The 14,115-nt window shown below is 37.6% G+C and overlaps 1 protein-coding gene across 5 annotated transcripts in view; it reads left to right on the top strand.

Annotated features, from left to right (window-relative positions):
- LOC126826802 (isatin hydrolase) overlaps positions 1-14,115 on the top strand; it is a 46,462-nt gene that overhangs the window by 17,581 nt on the left and 14,766 nt on the right. For all 5 annotated transcript variants that reach the window (XR_008788904.1, XR_007682399.2, XR_008788905.1 and 2 more), the window contains exons 4-9: positions 595-803; positions 1,725-2,080; positions 2,508-2,632; positions 3,325-3,769; positions 4,591-4,718; positions 5,869-7,914. The gene's annotated coding sequence lies outside the window, so the exon portion shown is untranslated. The remainder of the gene's footprint in view (positions 1-594; positions 804-1,724; positions 2,081-2,507; positions 2,633-3,324; positions 3,770-4,590; positions 4,719-5,868; positions 7,915-14,115) is intronic.

Genomic DNA, 14,115 nt, shown 5'->3' with positions numbered 1-14,115 from the left:
GAAATAATTTATGACTGTATTTATTATATTGTATATGTTTGTGCTAAATAAATCTATCCATCTTCAAAATTGACATACAAATTGCATTTGTGTAAGTGTGACGACGCACAATGAGCAGAATGTGCCCAACTGTTGGTATATAGGCCCCAGTGATATTTTTAGCTTAATGCGGTACTCCTTGCTCCTCCCGTATCTCTGAAAAAGGAGCGGTCGGATTATAAATATCTTACCATAATAACCACACGTAATCGAGGTGGGGGATTAGATGGCCTAGTGGTCTAGAGTGTCACGCTTCGACCTCTAGCTGGCCAGTCACCTCTGGCTTGCGGTTGTGGTTTCGATCCCTGGTGTGAGCGGATGTGGCTTGGAGATAGGGGCGCCTTCTCAAGCTCGTGGGTTTACTCCAGATTCCTCCCACAAGAAAGACCCCTGCGCTTGCGCTAAGATAATAAAAATGAAAAGTAAGACTTGTCTGCGATATCACCTTCGGTGTAAGCGGACGTTAAACACTAAGAACAACAACACCCCCTACATGATCAATAAGCCAATATCCGGGTCAATTTCAATACTGATTATTTTATTGTTGTTTTTCAGGTCGTCCCTATTTTGACATGTTAGCTGTGTTTATATGTTTAGTGTTAACTATAGTGTTAATCAGTGGTGTCAAGCTATCAGCAACTGTCAACAATATTCTCAACCTGGTTAATTTTATCGTGTGGATATTTTTCCTCGGTGTTAGTATCCATTACAGCGATGGTAAAAATTGGAACCAGGACAAACAATTTCCCACGGGAACTGATGGGGTGAGATAAAATATGATACTGTGTTTGCTTTTTTTAATTTGATCTCTGACTCTTTAGGGTATTAATATTGGGAGATCCTAGGTGAACATGACGCTGACTCACAATCCAGAAGGTCCGGGATTTGGTGTCAATTTTAGCCGAGAGAATTCATCACGATTTTCCAGTCTGGGAGGAGGGAACGCTTCTAGTCGTTCGGATGGGACGTAAAACAGAGATCCCGAGTACACATTGGCTATCATGTATTAAAACCCTTGGTGGTTGGAAATCGAAAAAGGGTAGGCGAAAACGCAAATGTGTGCAATATTTGCCTCCGAGCACATTGCAGGGCGTTTGCCCCAAAGCACACTACAGGGCCTCATATTTATTAGCTCGGTGAGTGCAGAAAAGTAATATATTAAACTCATTTACTAAAATTGACCTCTGTTACGTAGGACCCGACCAGAGCCGTCGTTGACCCATGATACAAACTATTCAGAGCAACTTGTCAGAGCGTTTACTTAAAATCTGAGCAGGTATTCCATTTGTGCTATGGCTTCGAAAATTCAATCGTATTTGACCGGCAATGTGGGCTTCTAGAAGAATATTTCTTGTTATTAATCACAAATGTCTTTTAAAATCGCGGGGCTGGATGGCCGAATGGTAAGCGCGCGCGTTGTATCATAAGATCTGCCATTGAGTCAGCTGGTGTGGTTTCGATTCCCTGGTTGTACGTGACAAGGAGTAGAGTCTCCTGTCCAACCTCGTGGGTTTTCTCCGGGTCCTCCGGTTTACTTCTACTGCTAAAGACCGATACGCGCAAGCCAGTTATTGAAATAAAATTGAACCATTTGTTAGTCGACCTAGTTTGTGTCGAGTGGACGTTAAGTCCCATTTCTCTCTCTCTCGCCCCCCATTTAAAATCTTTCGGTACGTTTCTTTCAGGTTCTAAAGATGTTACCAACTGCCTACTTTGCTTTTATTGGATTCGATATTGTCGCGTCAACAGGAGAAGAAGCTAAGAACCCCAGTAAATCCATCCCACGTTCTATCGTTCTATCTGTGATCATAAACGTCATCGCGTATACATCTGTCTCAACTTGTCTTAGTCTCATACTTCCGGCCAACCAACTTATGCCACAAACCGCCATGTTGGATGTGTTCGTTAAGAGGAAAGCATTCTATGCCAAATATATCATATCCTGTGGAGCTGTATGTGGTCTATTTGCTGCTGCCTTTGGTTCTATGTTCCCACTACCCAGGGTATTGTGTGCCATGGCCAAGGATGGGCTATTATTTAGGTAAATATACAGAGAAGGTGTTTTTTTTAGGATTTAGTATAGTCTTTGGCCACTTTGGGGTCTTGGACACCCAGAAAACGCAAGGCAATTTGAAACTCATAATATTTCGATATTTTAAAAATAACTTGATATTTTCTGCCATTTACGAAATAGCGGCCTTTTATATAAATAGATGTTTATAGTTCCTGACGTGGCTATTTATTCAGCAAACTTAGATGGGGCGTAGACCTTTGCTCCCTCTAGTTAACATGCATTGGGGCCCTATAGCGATTGTGTTTGTTACCATTATTTCTAAGAAAGAACTATCAGAATCAGATGATTCAACCCTAGCCAAATGATTAATTGTAGATTTCATGCGGGTTTGAAAATTGATAAGCTTATTTTTCTGTTTTGTTTTAAACAAACTACTTGCATCATATATTTTCAGTCAATTCGGTGAAATTTGTCCAAAGCGGAAGACACCTAAAACTGCCACCGTATTGACTGGTGTTGTAGCTATATTACTAGCATTAACAGTTGATCTGGCTAATCTGATAGAATTAGTTCTAATGGGTATGTATATTAGTTATCTCGAATACTGTTTAAGAGACAGGTTCTATATTCGATGAATGTACAATAGTTAATTATCTCGATTAGTGTTTACTAGACAGGCTTTAGATTCTATGAATGTACAATAGTTATCTCAAATAGTGTTTACTGAACAGTATCTGGATTGTACAATTGTACAATAGTTAATTATCTCGAATACTGTTTAATAGACAGACTCTAGATTCTATGAATGTACAATAGTTATTTCGAATAGTGTTTACTGGACAGTATCTGGATTCAAATGAATGAATGGGATGTGGTTTACAGTCCGTCTATCAATGTAAAAATAATTATCTCGAATATTGTTTATTAGACAGGCCCTTGATTCGATGAATTCTAATCGTTAGATTATCATAAAGGTCCATTTCTTGTTTAATATTACACACTGTAAATATCTTAACAGATCATCCATCTGCATGTTAACCATTTAATTATATATTTATTATACATATGCAACCCGCAGAACTATTAGGTCATCAGATTCCTCCGAATCTTATGTAGATTATCTGGACATTATTTACTATGGTTTAGTAACTTTACTTCTTTTGACAGATTAAAGATGACGATCGGATCATCGATCATAACGGCTTGGATCTCCTATATTTGAAAAATTCGTCATAACGGGTTTTAACTGTATAATTATTTTAAAATTTCAGGAACATTATTAGCTTATATATTAGTAGCAGTGTCTGTGATTGTTCTGCGTTATTCAAATGAAGAAATAGACGAATCACTGATCGAGTCTTCGGACAGTGAAATAATGGAAGGTGCGAATAACCAGAAAGATAAAATTATAAGGAATCGAATTGGAACTGATAACGATAAGTTAAAAGGCAAAGACCAGGGAAAAAAGCTTATTGCAAAAGAAACGTTTTTCTCTAAAGTAGAAGATTATGTACGGAAGGAGCGTGGATCGTTTACAGACTATGTGCCAGTGATAGTATTTGTGATATTAATACTACAAGTTATTATATGTATCGTGATAGTCAATGGTATTAATCATTTAGTGAACAGTGACGTACTCGTGATAACAACTTTAGCCATATTAGTGTCATTATTGTTTATATTAGTGGGATTTTTAGCCGTTTTACCACAATCAAAGTAAGTATTAATCTAAACTCGCAATGCGGTAATGGTTAAAGTCTAAAACTACGGTATAATGTTGAAAACAAATTATAAAATTAGTTCAGCGACCCAGTAGAAATACTAAACAACTTTGCACTCCAAACTCTGTGATTTGTGATTCTGTTCCACGGTTGATTTGTATGTATAATAGCGCGCTGTATCATAAGGTCTGTTATTGAGTCAAGGAGTAGGGTCGTCTGTCCAACCTCGTAGGTTATCTCCGGGTCCTCTCCCCCCCCCCCCCCCCAATTGCTAAAAACACCTACACACAAGCGAATTATTGAAATAAAATTGAACCATATGTTAGTATGTATAACACTTCTCGTGGGGATCATGGTGGCTAAGTGGGTAAGACGCTGGGTCGCTAGTCTGGAGGTCGGGTATTCGATCCCTGCATTGGCTGAGAAAGTTCATCCAGATTTTCCGGCGTGGTTCCCCCTTGTCAGTGATGCAGGATGGGGAGCCTGACAAGGACAGCTGTCTAGTCGGTCGGATGGGACAAAAACCGAGGTCCCGTGTACACATTGGCGTGCACGTAAAAGATCCCTTGACAGTTTGAATTCGATATAAGACTAGGCCGTAGTGCAAAATTTCCCTCATGGCACACTGTATGGCGTATGCCCGTCTCCATTAGCCCAGTTCGGTGCAGAACAGTAGGACGTTAAACCCCATTTCATTCTGTTTCATAACACCTCTCGTGGGAGCCTATTGATAATATCGTGGGCATACATAAATTAAACTAGATATTGTTGCATTATTATTTTTTTCAATATTTTGTTGGTTTTTTATCTTTTCAGACGTGAACAGAGTTTTCGAGTGTTGTGTGTGCCAATTATTCCTTTACTAGTGACATTTTTGAATATATATTTTATGGCGTCTTTAACTGTGTTTTCGTGGACTCTATTTACAGTATGGATGGCTATAGGTAGGTACCAATGGTGTTTAACCCAAGTGAAATTTGCCGCAACAATATTTGGGAAAGGTGTGTGGTGCGAAGACTCTGACTGTCGACAGAAATCTCAATCTGATTAAAACACAGATCCTATTTCATTTCGTTTTTTATAGCTCAAAATTTCGTTTTAATTGTCTTTACTACACTAGACTCTGGAAGTGTTGTTATATAACCCGCGTTCTGGATGATATGAGGGATTAGCCAATGAAACGGTCTGTTACGGCAAGTTTTGGGCGTGATTAGCCAATGAAACGGTCTGTTACGGCGAGTTTTGGGCGTGAGGTGCACGGATCTGTGGATAACCCACTATAGAAACAACAACGCTTATTGATTAATCAAATGTCTGACGTCTTAGGGTAAAAAACTGCTTGTTTGACCTCTGACTCGACCTCCCAGTACAACTGGTCAGATCTTCATGTAGTAGAGGCCATCTAAAGTATAAATAAAACGAATCGAAATATAGATCTGTACTTTAATCAGATTGCCGAAATCTAATCATTTTAGGGAAATAGGAGAAGTATACCGGGTTTGAATCTGACTGGGGACAAAAAAAAAGAATCTTGGATATGAAGCCAATGTATATCTGATCTGGTTGATGGTACCAAATCCGAAGGTCTCTCATTCAAATTGACAAGTAAATGGAATTCGAATAGAGTGTTTCACCTGGCAATGCACACCCTATCCCATAGAAAATAAAATCGTATGCTATAAGTATTAGAATAAGAGACGTATTCAGTGGTGGACTTGCCATACGGGTATTTGAGCAATACCCGGTAAATAAAATGGTCAGCTGGACTGGATACAAATACAGCCTAAAAACACTTCTTATAATTGAACAGTAACACACTAAAAGCTCTTTATGGAATAACAATTATTGCTTAATAAACATGCAACGTTTAGACGTTATTTGTCAAATTATTGTTGAAATTTATATTTGCAAGGCTTTCTGTTTACCGTAGATTTATAGCTTTGCTTGATAAAGACGAAACGTTGCATGTTAATAAATCAGTAATTGTTATTCGATAAATAGTTTTAGTGGTGTAATGGAAGACCCAGACCACTAATGGGCATACCGTGTTGACAGTGATGCTTTATTTATGAAGATATTATGTTCTATTTGTAGGTTTTGTGGTATATTTTACATACAGTATCAGGCAGAAAGGTGGTGTTGATTACACTCGTTTATCAGAATCTAGTTCAACAAATATTCTATCAGATCAAACAGAATAGACAACCAAAGAGCCAAAACCTGGGTCGTCAACCGCCAAAAATTTAATGCAATTCTGAATTTAATGATTTGCTCTGTGGGACTTAAGAATGACTTTTGGTCAGTACCGCATGACAGGTCAACGGGAACCACAGGAACTTAGTGTACCACGGAAACTTAGTGTAGAAATTATCTCAGTCCTGTAGGACGGAGGTCCTGGCAAGGAACGGCGTCTAGTCGTTCTGGTGGGACGAAAAACCGAGGTTCCGTGTGCACGTAAAAGAAACCGGTGTAGCACAATGGTACGTCTTACTCTGATGACATATACAGAGTTAACTCCCTTTTTTTGCGAAATTCCCACATTACCTCTCTCTGGTTGGTTCGGTTGCCAAAATCAGAACTATAAATACGAAACGAAATAATGATCAAAATTTAAAAAGGGTATGTTTGATAGAGTTATTTTTGCATTCAGCCTTTTCAATAAATTTTATTTCTGGTCAGTTTGTCGCTGTATAGGTGTAATATACTACTACGGTTGGGAATCGCAGTGACTCCCTGATTCGTTCCCGATGTTGGCCAAGAGAATTCCTGTCTAGAACCGCGTCGTCCGAATGGGACAAAAATCTTAAACCCCGTGTACACGTTGGCGTGCGCGTAAAAAAAAGACTTTGAAAGCGGAAATTCGAAATAAGAGAGTAGGGCATAAGGCCGCTGTCCGGACAAAATTTCCACATAGCTTAAGCCCGGTTGGTGCAGAAAGGTTGGACGTTAAACCCCATTTCATTTCGTTTTAAGCAGAAAGTTACGATGTCGTAGTAAATTAGGTCTGAGAACGCACAATTCGTGAACAATGAATCTGGATACCGACCAAACAGGCTCTAATTCGAATCCCGGTAACAATAATGCATTTAAATGTGTACAAATCCTTTGACCTCTCAACTTATATCATTTATTAATGACGTTTTCACAATTTATATTTTGTATATGATATATGGTATATTATGTATATTTTATGTATTTTATTTGGTTTTATTGCTATATTTAATTTATACAAAAGGGGTATTTATGAGATTTAAAATAAATTATTGTATGCGAAAGCTATAAAAAGCACGAGCTATTACTTTGTTCGTCCCTGTTACCTTGTTCGTCCCTTTGTCATCATCTATAACGATCGACACCCTGTTCCGGGGTTGCCATGGCTTGTTTGTTGCTATGGCAAGGGTGCGTAGTTCAATCTTTGTCATTTTGGAGATTGTATAAATCAAGTGTATTCTCCCTTATATGTGTATGAGTTAGTTGTATTTTACGTCCGCTTCCACAGACCTGATATCTCCCTTATATTTGCCTTGATAGCCTCGTTTGTCACGCAATTAGTTTTTTCTGCAATATTCTGCTATGCACTGGTTAATTGGGAATAATAAAATCGTGAGTCATGACGTAACGTTATGTCAACATATTTATGGCCCAATGTGGAGCTCTGTTTTAAGCGCAATGCTTTTGTAACGCAGTTAGCTATTGGTTGTTAATCGGACCATTGACCAGTCATAATTTGGAACAGAAATTTGCTTTCGTTAAAGCAGTGTTTAGTGGGATTAGGTATAATCAAACGAAACACTGCTAGGGGTATGGCTAGAAATATGTATACGGCATACGCAAGAGTTCCGCTAGAGGTTTTGTCAGTCAATAGGTCAAGTATAATATACACTGGCATGAAGGTGTACCGTGCATGTGGGCGTATGCCTGACGATTGAGTAACGTATTATCGTATATTATATTTGCGTATGGCCAGCGAGGTGGTGTTTTCTTTGACAGACAGTACGGTTCACAGCAGGTGACATGAAGCTACCCTGCATTGACACTAACTTGTTTTTAGTTGTATATCCTTAACCTTGAATTAGATAGGTCAACCGAATAACGACTTGTCCGCTTCCAATGCAACGTGATCATTTGTGACATTGTCAGGTAGGATTATATTCTTATTTATATATAGTTGTGTGTTGAATAAAGCACTATAATCAATCCTGGTTTTGAAAAAAAATATGATATTATTTTTGCGTAAGTCACTAAGTGATTCAAAAATCGCCTATGTGAGCCGGTTAATGGGCATTATTTTTAAAATGCAATGCTGAGGTCTAATAGATCTTTTAAGTGAAATGAAATGAAATGGGGTTTAACGTCCTATTGTTCTGCTCCGACTGGGCTAATGAAGACGGGAATACGCCATACAGTATCCTATGAGGGAAATTTTGCCTGGACAGCGGCACTACGGCCTACTCGAATTCCAACTGTCAAGTTATTTTTTACGTGCACGCCAATGTTTACACGGGACCTCGATTTTTCGTCCCATCCGAACGACTAGACAGCTGTCCTTGTCAGACTCTCCGTCCTGACTCACTGACAAGGAGGAACCACGTCGGAAAATCTGGATGAACTTTCTCGGCATTGCAGGGATCAAACACCTGGTCTCCAAGCTAGCGAGCCAGCGTCTTACCCACTTAGCCACTGTCATCCCCATCTAATTTAATTGTATTTTATTGTAAAATTCCATTTTCAAAAAACGACCTGCTTGAATAAGTAAAATGAATTTGCAATATTAAATAAAGGCTTGCAATCGCAGCTGAAACATACGCCCAATTTTCAATTTACGAGTGCTCAAATTTTTTTTTTAAAAATGAAACAAATATAACATTCCATCATTTGGTACAATTTTATTTCATATTTTAGTTTCGATTAAGGAAAGTACAAAGGCCATATTATATGTTATGCAGCAGAAAAGCAGGGTTGAAACCTATTTCATTTCACTTCATTTATACCTGAATGAATGAAATAGGCCATATAAATATGGATGAGTGTTGAACAAATAACACCAAGTTGTGTATCTTGGACAAACACAAACTACGATGTCATTTTAGAGACTCTAGATTCAAAAACTCTTCTGGGTGAGTGTGTGGGGGGGGGGGGGGGGAGCTGGCCCCGGACCCTTAGAAAAACTCGAACCTGCGGTACTTGGCGTTGTTTCACCTTGTCAGTGATCCTGGAAGGAGGGTCTGACAAGGACATCTGTCTAGTCGATCGGATGAGATGAAAAACCGAGGTCCCGTGTGCAGATTGGCGTGCACGTAAAATATCCCTTGACAGATAGAATTTGATATAAGAGTAGGCTGTAGTGCCGCTGTCCGACACAATTTCCCTCATAGAACGCTGTATGGCGTATGCCGTCTTCGTTAGCCCAGTTCGGAGCAGAACAGTAGGACGTTAAGCACCATTTCATTTCATTTCATTTTATTTAGCTAAGACAGTGGTTCTCAACCGTTTTTTTGCCAACGGCACACCCTGGAACAAATGAAAAAATAGCAGCACACCTGGCTAAATATATATGAAAAATATTCGAATTTTGCAAAATAAAAACATGGTAAGTCATACGGAATACAACCGTAGACAGAGACTAGTCATAGAGACATGGAATGACTCAAACTAAATAAAGAAAAACACAGCTATGAACTTGTCAGTAGACACCAGTGAATTCTCAATCGGGATCACATAGATTTTCACATTTTCTTAGTGTGTCGTTCAAAATTTCGCGGCACACATAAAACACTGGTTGAGAATCACTGAGACAAGAAGACATCCAGCAGATAGTTGCAATATCAAAACAAGAATATGCTACACTGAGAAAAAAAAGTGGGTCAAAAATAAGTAAAACTTACTTATTTGGGTGAGTTATGAGAAAATACTCATCTAGATGACTCTTTTGACTCAGATTGAGGGCAAACAGGTCAGCTATGACTCAGTTCATTGAAACTTGCGTGGACACATCGAGTCGCCAACTAGTCACTTCCGAGTTATTATATAATCAGTGATGAATTTGTCATGAGTCACAGCCTGGTCAAGAGTGAGTCCTTCCGGTGAAATGAATTGTGGGTGGAAGTTTTTGGCGGCCGTTTGACGAAGACTGGACGCTTATTGACCTAAAAGAAAATCCAATGCATCTACAAACATCTACCGTAAAAAGGTGAATCATTTGTGTTTTTATGTTATGGATAAGCTTTATATTATGTTGACTATTATACAGATTAAGCGGCATAATATGAAATAGGTCAATGATTTTGAATTTCATTAAAAATTCAAATTTAAATTTATTAAGTCTATAAGAAATTATTATTATCCAGTTAGTGATTTATCTGGAAATCTTTAACTGCATGGTATTAGAACAAATTACACAAGGAAATGTCACTATAGGCCTAGAGAACAAGCACATTGACCTAGGCTTAGTTACTGGGCTAATACGATTGAGTCAAAAGCGAGTCGCCACGTAGTTCATAAATGAGTCACAGCTACTTTGCAAAAAGAGTAGGAAAATAAGTAAATACTAAATCACAACTGGGTCAATAATAGATCACTGTTTTTTGTCAATAATATGGTAGGATTTTCGTACGTCGAACAGGCTTAATACTAAACATGAAAGATGCATTATTTAAGACTACATGAGAGCTAAATCTGCCTATTACAGGTCTTTATATTGGCTTCAAATCTTATATAAACTATTATTTAGACGTTTATTCACACTGAAAAAACCCTTGTGTTGGATCTCAACACAAGAACCTGTGTTAAAAATATTTAACACATGTTTGTGTTGTATTGCATTGCAATGACACAAGTTTGTGTTCTTTTCAATGTCTTAACACAAACTTGTGTATATTTATAAAATCTTATGTGGTTTTTTTTCCATATAATTAATTACGTCGACATTAAAGATAACATTTATTATGTTCCTTTATCACATTATGTTTTTTATTTATTGAGAAAATCTGAATGGGATTGGGGAACTGGATTAGGGATCTGGCCTAGCCTATATGTAAAACCACTCTTCCTGAATTTGAATGTCGAGTAATTCAGTTGATTTATTTTTTAATATTTCTAATTATCTAAAAGGATATTATATTAATTATTACAAACATTAAGTAGAAATCGCAATGTATGTATCGTATTTTATAACAGTATACTGATATAAGAGATCAAAGTTTTAGTCAATTATTATCTAAATATAAACTATTTATTTAATTAGATATAATAAAAGATTATTCTGATTCTACTCTTTGTTTATTTTCACATCTTGTCTCAGACAATATACAGAGACAGGTTATTACAATGTCTGCATTTGGAAGTGTCTGATTGATATCGCCCCAATAAACTTGACACATCAAAGACAATAACAATTGTGTTATATCTACGTTTTAAAAAAATGTTTGAATGGGCGTGGAAATAGTCGAGTTAATCTTTTTATTTAATTTAATTGGTTCATTAATCGAAATTGGAAATTTATTCTAACCTGTAAATGACCAATTAAAATGAATTACTCTTAAAACAAAGAAAGAAATATTTATTGAAGTAATTTTGCGGTATTAAACCCTGTGGTACTGCAAATGTTAACTGTATTATTAAGCATTAGTATCGAAAAAAGTGATATTGTTGTGAAAAAAGTTTGTTCAGAAAATAAGAGAAATGAAATGAAATGAAATGGGGTTTAACGTCCTACTGTTCTGCTCCTAACCTGGGCTAATGAAGACGGGCATACGCCATACAGTGTGCTATGAGGGAAATTTTGCCCGGACAGCGGCACTACGGCCTACTCTTATATCGAATTTCAACTGCCAAGGGATCTTTTACGTGCACGCCAATGTGTACACGGGACCTCGGTTTTTCGTCCCATCCGAACGAATAGACAGCTTTCCTTGTCAGCCCCTCCGTCCTGCATCACTGACAAGGGAGAACCACGCCGGAAAATCTGGATGAACTTTCTCGGCCAATGCAGGGATCGAACACCCGACCTCCAGGCTAGCGAGCTAGCGTCTTACCCACTTAGCCACGTGATCCCCTCAGAAAATAAGAATATCAGGTTTGTGATTTTGGTATTTTTTAATACAATGTATTTATAACGCAAATTTTTCGTTTCGGTTAAAACAAAATATACGTCCATTTTAATTGGCCGAAGGATGTGTGACTAATAGAAATATGGCGGGCGGACAAACTGACCAAACAGTATATTTCGAGGTATTTGAGGTAAGCTAATTTAATATTATATCATAACTGCATGTGCATAATTGTGTTCTGTTTGATTAAATATTCAAAAAATCATTCTTCGGATACAACCTCGACACCAGTCCGCCCTGAATTGCAATGTTTGTTTTGTGTTCTGGGCGCCATTTTGAATATAATACAATCCAGCGATAGTGTAGTCTAATTCCTTTAAAAGGGAATCCGAATTTGTTAATTTTCTGCAATATCACTTCGGTGGAAGCGGACGTTAAATAAAGCTATTTCACGTACAAAGACCTGCAATAAAATCCAGGTGAATTGGGAAAAATATTCAGGTATTTTCTTGATGAAGAGTAGCTATTTCAATTTGTAAATGCCCAGTCATCTTAGACAAATAATAATTCCAACTTCAAATCAGTTGTATTTATTCAAATCATACCATGAAGAATTGTATTTTTCCACTGGCATAATAATAAAAACTTGACTTTTATTATTTTATTTCTTCAGGCCAAGAGCATGGAAAATTGGTAATTGCCTTGTATCACTGCTAACTATAAATCACAGGGAGCCTTGGGCAGAAATGATAATATGGTTCTCAGATATGTTACTGTGTACAGACTGAACAGAAAATATTTATACACTTGCTATTACAGTACTGGCCAAATTAATAGCATTTTTTTCTAAAAACGTTGCAGAAGTAACTCACTAAAATTGAAGTATGAATAAAATCATACACCGTGAATATATTGAACTGAATATTCTTACACATAACCATAGGCGTACGGGGAAATTTTTGACCGGGGGGCGGTGGTGGTTGGTGCCCCAAAAATGTAGTTAGGTTCTTAGTATGTTACATAATAATAATAAATTCGCTGTTAAATTGGACACATTCAAGAACACAATATTTTTTTATACAACTTTTACAAAGTACAATTGTGTGCCCACATTTTCCCATCATTTGGTTCCCAAAATGGGGGGGGGGGGGCTCGTACGCCTATGCACATAACCATATTGACATCTACTTCACATTGCATGGTTGGTCGACGCAACGCCGTGTATAGATAAAGTTGCGACAACTGTGAAGCCAGGAATTTCATATGACGTCATGCAAACTTATTATCTATTTATATGACCTATTATATTGTTGGATGTCATAGATTTCAGCGAATAAGTGTATATAGGACATAAAACATACATTTTTTAAACGAAAAGTATAGCTGAACATACTATTATTAGTATTATACAACAAGAAGCGCACATTATTGTTATATAGCCTTATTCTATAAGAAAAATCAAAATAAAAGATACACTAGATAAAAGTACTATTAAACCAGGGGCGGATCTAGGAATTTTTGAAAAAGGGGGGGGGGGGCTGCAAAATGAAGGCATTGACCGCGGAGACGGGGCTTGCCGCTAAGGGGGGGGGGGGGGTCCCCAAGAAAATTATCCGTCATTTCCTTGCATCTGTAGCCATTCCAAGAGCTATTTCCCAGACTGGGGTGTTTGAGTCGATGGTTCGAGTCATTTGGGATCCCTACAACGGGTTGGGAACTGACATATTTGAGTCTGAGAAAAGGCACTTTCAGCCGTAAAAAAGGGCACTGTTGAAAATTAGGGGGGGGGGGGGGCGCCCCTCGCGCCCCCCATTGAATCCGCCTCTGATTAAACATATTTAACTTGCATTCGCTTTTAAAGGAGCTAAATCGCTAATATTTGGGAACTAGAAATTGTCACAAATGGGTCGCACTAACCTTGATGTTGACAAATACGTAAGACGATATGAACATCAACTAAAAAGATATGTAATGTGATTCAGCTGCAAGGTGATATATGCATATATGCAGCATAGATAATTAAAACTTCTATTCAAGTTAAACCAACTGTATCTATTTATGTCTTACGTCGAGCTGAATACATTTTATGATTTAACAGTGTGTAACTAAAAACTAAAATTGGATCTTATTATTGCCAATGATATAATGTACCTTGAATTTTTTATCACGAAGTCTATCGCATCCAGATATTTAAAGCGCGTTTACAATATATTCATTTTTTTGTATCGTAAAATTCATCTTCATTTGACGAACTACACCCAAACTACAGTCAGCGTAAACACGGTTTGGAGAC

This window comes from Patella vulgata, chromosome 7 (genome assembly GCF_932274485.2).
Source record: "Patella vulgata chromosome 7, xgPatVulg1.2, whole genome shotgun sequence".
Taxonomy (NCBI): domain Eukaryota; kingdom Metazoa; phylum Mollusca; class Gastropoda; family Patellidae; genus Patella; species Patella vulgata.
Note: the sequence above shows the minus strand (reverse complement) of the source record. Positions and strands in the feature narration are given on the sequence as shown.